Genomic DNA, 7,483 nt, shown 5'->3' with positions numbered 1-7,483 from the left:
TGCATTTGTTGTTTTTTATTGATAAAAATAGTTTGACACCATCATATTGGATTCGGAGCACTCACAAAAAGGCAGGCACGTTGTGTAAGTGATCTCACAAACTGATATATGTAGAAAAGATTTCATTCAAAAGAGCCACAAGAGACCAAAATATTATAAGATTGACATGAGTACCATATGTGAAGGAAATGTGTAAATGAAATTTGAGTTTGGTGCATGAACTCAATTGTAAACAAAATGTTATATAATATAACAACATACAAATCACATTTACCAACTACCGTACTCCATAAAGCAAAGTCTCTAACCATCGAGTTTCATTACTCTAAAGAAACATGCTTATAGATTGCCCAATGCCCACAACATACAATCGTTTCATTTGTCTACTACAACACTCTAACTGTAAATTGAAAATTAGCCTAAATAAGTTAGCAACTAAAAATTTAAATTAATAGTTAACAATAGTCAGAATATTGTCCACTTAAAGGGGTTAGTTTCGTGCATATAGTGTTAACCTTCCCCTATTAGAATTTATGGGGCTTCAGTCATAAATTACCTGTATATGTCATATTCACCTTCATGCATTTGAATTAGAAATATTCTCTATAATTCCCTTCATATCAAAAGCATCAAAAAAGAAAAAGTTCTTGAGAGGATCTCCCTTTTCAGATATTGCCTTGATAACCTCCCGTGATTGTAAGAATACTCATTATTCTGTTAGAGATATTGTAAAAACTTTAAAGAAATATGGTTGAATAAAATACCTACTCAAGGATTCTCCCAATAATAGCACAAACTGGTGGAAACTCTAGTCTACTTGTCACCAATCTTTCTAAAAATATATCAGGTACATGAGATTCATTCAGAGACTGTCAACAGTTCATCACAAAAAAATTAGATGAACTGATGATATCCACTACAAAGAGAAAATGAAGTCAAGTAGCATACTTGCTCAGCACAAAGCTGTTTCTTCAACTTCAGAACCCCAGGAAGATCTGCAACAGAAACTTCTCCTGCACTACAGCCTTTAGCCTCTTCAAACTTTTCAATTACTGCAATAGACAATTTGATTTTATTGTTTGATTGTTACCAAGGTTTAATGTCTAAGGAACAAATCAAAGACGCTAGATGTCATTGACTAAAACATTCCAATACTGAACTAATTTAAATAATTTTTACTTTTATATCATATATTACTGACAATATATGTTTTTTACAATTTAATACACCTCTCATAGCAAAGTACAACTTTGATATTTTCCTAGGAAGTTCCCTCCAAGGTACTGATAATGCTTCCTGCAACAGAAATAAGATAGGCAAACTCATGAGAATGAAGCATTCAACCACATGCCGATCATGGTAAAGCACAGCAAGTTAGCAACACATGTGAAAACTTCTTACAGCATAGGACTAAGACGGAATTGCAGAGCCACAAAAATTTCTGCTGTATTATTTATCAAGCATATACAAAAATTAATAAGCATCTTAAAGCCCATTTTCTATTTTTTTAATTTTTTCTCTCCAAAGCCCAAAAAAAATCCTGTAAGAAAATCATAGGTGTAATATGACAATTTGATACATGATAAGAAGGTTATGGGAGAATAATTGTTTTGCATGTATTGACATATTGATAACTATTTTAGGCCCACTTAAAATTGAGCACAGGAAGTCACCAAATGGGCATCTGATCAAAGCCATCAATCTAACGCAAGTAAATGCTAATTCAACAAACACGAATAGACATTTTTCTAACCCAATATGAAGAAATGCAAAGAAAACAATGAAATAATAAAAAATTTTAGACCAGCATACCTCAAAAAATGGATATTGTAAGTGTCATTCAATAGTTTTCTCTATTTTTTTCTGCTAAAGAAAAATGAAGAATAAATAATATAGCATTGTTCTAGAAGTGAAGAACAGTATTCTCTGGTGTAACACTAGCATTTTCCAGAAATTCCGTAGTTGGATGTAATAATCAAACAGTCAACAAAAAACAGTCATACAGGTTTCATCCACCCCAATATACATTTGGTTTGGGTTTTAGTTTTAGTCATTATGATCATATGTTTATGATAGGATATCATGGTATCATCTAATGTAGCCAATCCCACCAAGTATGATAAGGTTTAATTGTTGTTATTGTTTTTGTCTATCACCAAATCCAAGACAAAATGCACATAGCCACTTCTTACTATAATAAATCATTTACTCATTCCCATAGTCTATAAAAAATGCAAATTTGGGTTGTAAAACTATCGCCATTGACAAACATAGAAATAAAATATAATGGAATGAAGATAAAATTAAGACACAAAGGCAGAAAAGTAGCTGTGAAACTATTTTTAGAAAGGAAATACCTTTGAATACTTATAGTCCTGTAGATAAAAAAATATTTCACCACAAGAATCCCTACAGTCAACAGTATAAAATGCTACTCATTTCGAGATCTTGCGACATTTCTCATTGGATAATTTCTATAACAAAAGAATAAATGCAAACAAGAGCATAAAGGACAAATGGACAAATTGAGTCTACATAATATTGCAATTACTAATTTAAAATTCTTAAAGATGTACATTACCTTGGCTGGAAGCGAGCAAGAACTGACAACAACAACATCAAAGTTGTTGAAGAAGCCTACATCGAAAGTTGACAAATCACCTAAAGGCAATGCAAACAAAAGAAAATTATAGGCAGAAAAAGGCAAATAAAAATAAATCAATGCATTGAGAGTAAGGCAAGAGGCAACCTTTCTGGACGTAAACATGAACCATAGGATTGAATTTTTTAAGGGAATCACAACAAAGCTGAGCAAGGGTCTTTCCACCATAGACATTCTCATCCAGAGGGATGAGAAAGTTGGATGAGAAGGCTTCTTCGAAGGCAATCCGATCATCTATTAAGGTAAGACTCTCCACCCCAGAAAGAACAATATTCTTACAAAATTAAATAAGTAGAAAACACATACTCTTCTAAGACACCAACAAGAAAAAATAATAATTTATTTATTTTGGGAAAGGTTTACCTCCACTATGGTTCCTTTCATGCCATAGACTAGGACATGAGCTTTGCTTAGTCTGAAATAAAAGATAGAGAAATTCAGAGGGGTAAAAATAGCAAAATTTAAATTAGGTTAAAAGAGGAGGGAAAGGAAGCAGGTTAAGCAAAGAAGGTGAATAAAGGACCTTCGTTGAGCATCAGCTCCCCAAGCGCGAATCTGACGGTCATACAAGGCGGTCTTCTGCGCCATCAATTCCTCGTCGTCGCCGTCCATTCACACAAGAATGTGATTTGTGAAAAAAAATAAGTGAGAATTCATGGTGTTTGTATAAGAAAATGTTTTCTGTTTTTATTTTGAATTTTTATTTTTTTTAAAACTCTTTGTTTCTAAATTTTTAGATTTTAAGAAATATATTTGTTTTATTATGAAAATAAATATTAGAGAATGGAAAGGGAAGGAAGATGAAAGAGAATAGGAAGAATAAGAGATGATTTTATTAATGATTGATGTTGTATACATAACATCATAAGAGGGTTATTTATAACCAAGCGTCCAACTTCTAGATGACTCACCTAGGTTACATCTATAACTGATTCTAGCTACTTGAAATTTAAATTATGGTTACAATTTAAGATATAGATAATAAATATATTTATAACACTCCTATTGGATGATCTTAGTATAATACGTTAGATAGTTGTCTCGTTAATACACCACTTGATATCTCTTAGCTGACGCATCCCAATCTTATATACTAACTTCTCAAATGTTGAAGTAGGTAGTGCTTTAGTGAACAAATCTGCTAAATTGTTATTGGAACGAATTTGTTAAACGTCTATCTCACCATTTTGTTAAAGATCATGAGAGTAGAAGAGTTTTGGTGAAATATGCTTTGTTCTATCTCTTTAATGTATCCCTGAACGAATTCTAGTTTAAGCAGAGAATTAGAGAGCTAAAAAGAAAAAACTAAAAAGAGAATTTGAGATTATAAAATTGTGTGTGAATTATAGCTAGGCTGAGACTTATATAGCCCTAAGAATGAGAGAACAGAGGACTCATCATTCACAACAACTCAGCCAAACATATCTCATCCCACTCTACTAGCAATAACAAATTCTAACAAACTTTTCTTATACAAATTGAATAACCCGTATCCTTTTCACTCCCTTCAAACTCAAGATTGGTTTTGGAACCACTCTGAGTTTTCTCTTTAATCGCTCGAAGGTGACAGCAGTGAGGGATTTGGTCAAAATATCTGCAATTTGCTTGCTTCCCAGAATGTAGACCACATGCAATAACCTTTTTGTAAGGTTGTCTCGAATGACTTGAATATCTAGTTGAAAATGTTTTGTCTTGTCATGTAACACCGGATTATAAGCTTAGAGAACTGTGCTCATGTTATCACACAGAATTGTAGGAGCAGTCTGAAGCTTTATTCCAAGTTCCATCAACAGATTTGTGAGCCAATAAACATCCCCTTCACATGCAGCCAAGCTTCTAAACTCTGCTTTAGTGGAAGATTTAGAGATTGTATTTTGTTTCCAGCATGACCAAATAATTAAATTAGATCCTAAATATATACAATACCTAGAGATTGATTTTCGGTCTTCGAGATCAGCTGCCCAATCAGAATCCTAAAATCCATATATTATGTAGTCATTGAATGTATGAAAAATTAACCCATGAGTCTTTGTCCCTTGCAGGTAGCACAACATTCGTTTGACAGTTTTCCAATGAGATACCAATGGCTTGTGCATGTATTAGCTTACTTTGCAAATACCAAAAGAAAGCTCAGGCCTAGTGATGGTGACATACTGTAGAGCTCTCACTACAGACCGATATAAATTTGGATCTTTGAAATCTTGAGATCTTGATGACAGTAGTTGAAAGAAGGAGATCATTAGAGTGGGCATGGGAGTAGCTCCTTGCATGCCAACTTTGGATAACAAATTAGTAATATATCTTGTTTGAGATAAATGTAGTTGTCCTGTTTGAGTGTGTAAGACTTCAATATTTAAGAAATAACTTAAATACCCAAGATCTTTAAGGGAGAAAATATTATGTAATTTTTGTATCATGTCAGATATAGCATGAGAATCACTACCCGTAAGTATAATATCATCAACGTAACAAAGTAAATACATAACACTATTGCCATCATTTCTAACAAAAAGGGAAGTATCTGATTTGTAGAGTAAAAAACAAATTTTTGTAGAGTATGACTAAGTTTTAAAAACCATTCTCGTTGTGCTTGTTTGAGGCCATAAAGGCTTTTATTTAGTTTACAAACCATGTCTGATGTGCCTTGAACAAACCCTAAAGACTATGTCATATAAATAACTTGATGTAAATTCCTGTTTAAAAATGCGTTATTAAAATCAAATTGGTGTATCATCCAATTCTTAGATAAAGCAATAGATAGAAATCACATGTATAGTAGCATGTCTTATAACTGGACTAAAAACTTCCTTAAAATCAAAGCCTTCAGCTTGGTGGAACCCTTTTGTCACCAAGCAAACTTTGTAATGTTGTATGGTACCATCCAGGTTTCTTTTAATTGTAAAGACCCACTTGCAGCCAATAATATTGGCATGAGGTAGAGGTATGACAAGGATCCAAGTTTTAGTGTTCATTAGGGCTTTGTATTCCTCTTTCATGCCATCATGCCATTTTGGTATTTTGAGAGCTAAAGTAGTATTTTTGGGTGGTAGTTCTTCTATATCGTTAGTGCTATGTATAGTAGTATATATTTTAGATTTTGATATGCCACTCTTTGATCTAGTGATTATTTGGTGAGTATTAGTAGAGTGTGTGCTGTTGGGAGGTAGTGGAATGTCTACTATAGATATGGGTTGCTGCTGTTGTATGGGTCTAGATAACAAGGATTCATCAAGGGGAGAAGTCTGATGAAATATTAATGGTTGTATAAGATCAAATGAGGTTGAGGGTGGGATGGATGGGGGAGGTTGTTATATGTGGTTCAGTGTTGTCGTTAGGTATAGTAGGTTTTCTAGGTGGATAACAGAATTGGTTGTATAGTTGGTATGCAAGGAACTAGTGTCTGATATGAGGATTTTGTGTTGTCTAGTTTGGGGAAGAATAAACTTTGAAATGGAAATTGAAATTCATCAAAGAGAGCATGAAGGGTAATATAAATTTTACCAGTAGAAAAAGACATTTGTAATCTTTGTATTGAGTGGAATAGTCCAAGAAAACATATTTTTGTGACTTATAATAAAATTTGGTAGTATTGTAAGAGAGAAAGTGAGGGTAACAAACGCTGCCAAAGGTCTTAAAAAAGGTGTAATCAGGTTTAGCAAAGAAAAGCATTTCATAGGGTATTTTATGAGATAAAATAGGAGTAGGCAAGCGATTAATTATATATGTAGTAGTTAAAAAATATTCATCCTAGTAGTTAAAAGGCATTTTGGCATGAGAAAGCATGGCCAAACCCATTTCAGTGATGTGGCGATACTTCCTCACTGCACGCCAATTTTGTTCTGGGATGTCTGGACATGATAAGTGCTAAAAATGCCATGATGTTGAAGGTATTCTTTAAAGGAATGAGAGAGATATTTCTTACCGTTGTCGGATTGAAGCATTTTGATGTTATGACCTATGAGATTTTTCTATGGATGCTTTATATTATTTAAAAGCTTCAAAAACCTGTGACGTATTTCCAAGAAAATAGATACAGGTACATCTAGAGTATGCATCGATAAAAGTCACATAATATCGAAATCCAAGGTGAAAAATCATGGGTGCTGGACCCTAAACACTAGAGTAAGCAAGTTCTAAAGAATAATGATATGTAGTTTCTGAAATAGGAAATGGTAACTTTTATATTTTTGCTTGCATACAATGATCACAAACAGAGTTAAAGGAACCTGAAAAAGTGACAATTTTATTATATTTTGGAGAAATACAATTTCTAAGGACATGTTTTACAATTTTAGGAGCATCATGTCCATGTTTATAATGCCAGAAAGTGTAAGAGCTACATGAGTCTAATTTTTCAGCATTGTTACCAACAAGGGTGTGATTTTTATAGGTGACAGTATTAACAAAATTGTAGATTCCTTGAGTCATATGTCCCTGTAGAAGAGTTTCTTGAGTGTGCTCGCATTTGACTAAGCAATTGAGTGCATGAAATTTAAAGAATAACTAATTGTCCTTACAAAATTTTTACTAACATTTATCAAATTTTTCGTCAAATAAGGAGTATATAAAAGTTGATTTAAAGCAAACAAGAGATTTGAGTTTTTTGCAAGAATATATGAATTTCTAGAATGTGAGATGAACATACCTGAACTATCTCCCAATTGAACCTATTCTGGTCCATGATATTCATGGCTCAAAATAAGATTATTCAGGTCAGGAGTGAGATGGTGTGAGGCGCTAGTGTTTGAATGCCAAGAATCATCTGTTAATATTGATGGTGCAGCTACATAGTCCTGAGAATGATGAAAGGAAGAAGAGGGT

At 33.2% G+C, this 7,483-nt stretch overlaps 1 pseudogene; it reads right to left on the bottom strand.

The window, feature by feature from the left end:
- Nucleotides 1–577: 577 nt before the first annotated feature.
- On the bottom strand, nt 578–3,274 carry LOC107479997 (SUMO-activating enzyme subunit 1B-1-like; annotated as a pseudogene).
- Nucleotides 3,275–7,483: the final 4,209 nt, after the last annotated feature.

This window comes from Arachis duranensis, chromosome 3 (assembly GCF_000817695.3).
Source record: "Arachis duranensis cultivar V14167 chromosome 3, aradu.V14167.gnm2.J7QH, whole genome shotgun sequence".
NCBI classification, from domain to species: Eukaryota; Viridiplantae; Streptophyta; class Magnoliopsida; order Fabales; family Fabaceae; genus Arachis; species Arachis duranensis.
Note: the sequence above shows the minus strand (reverse complement) of the source record. Positions and strands in the feature narration are given on the sequence as shown.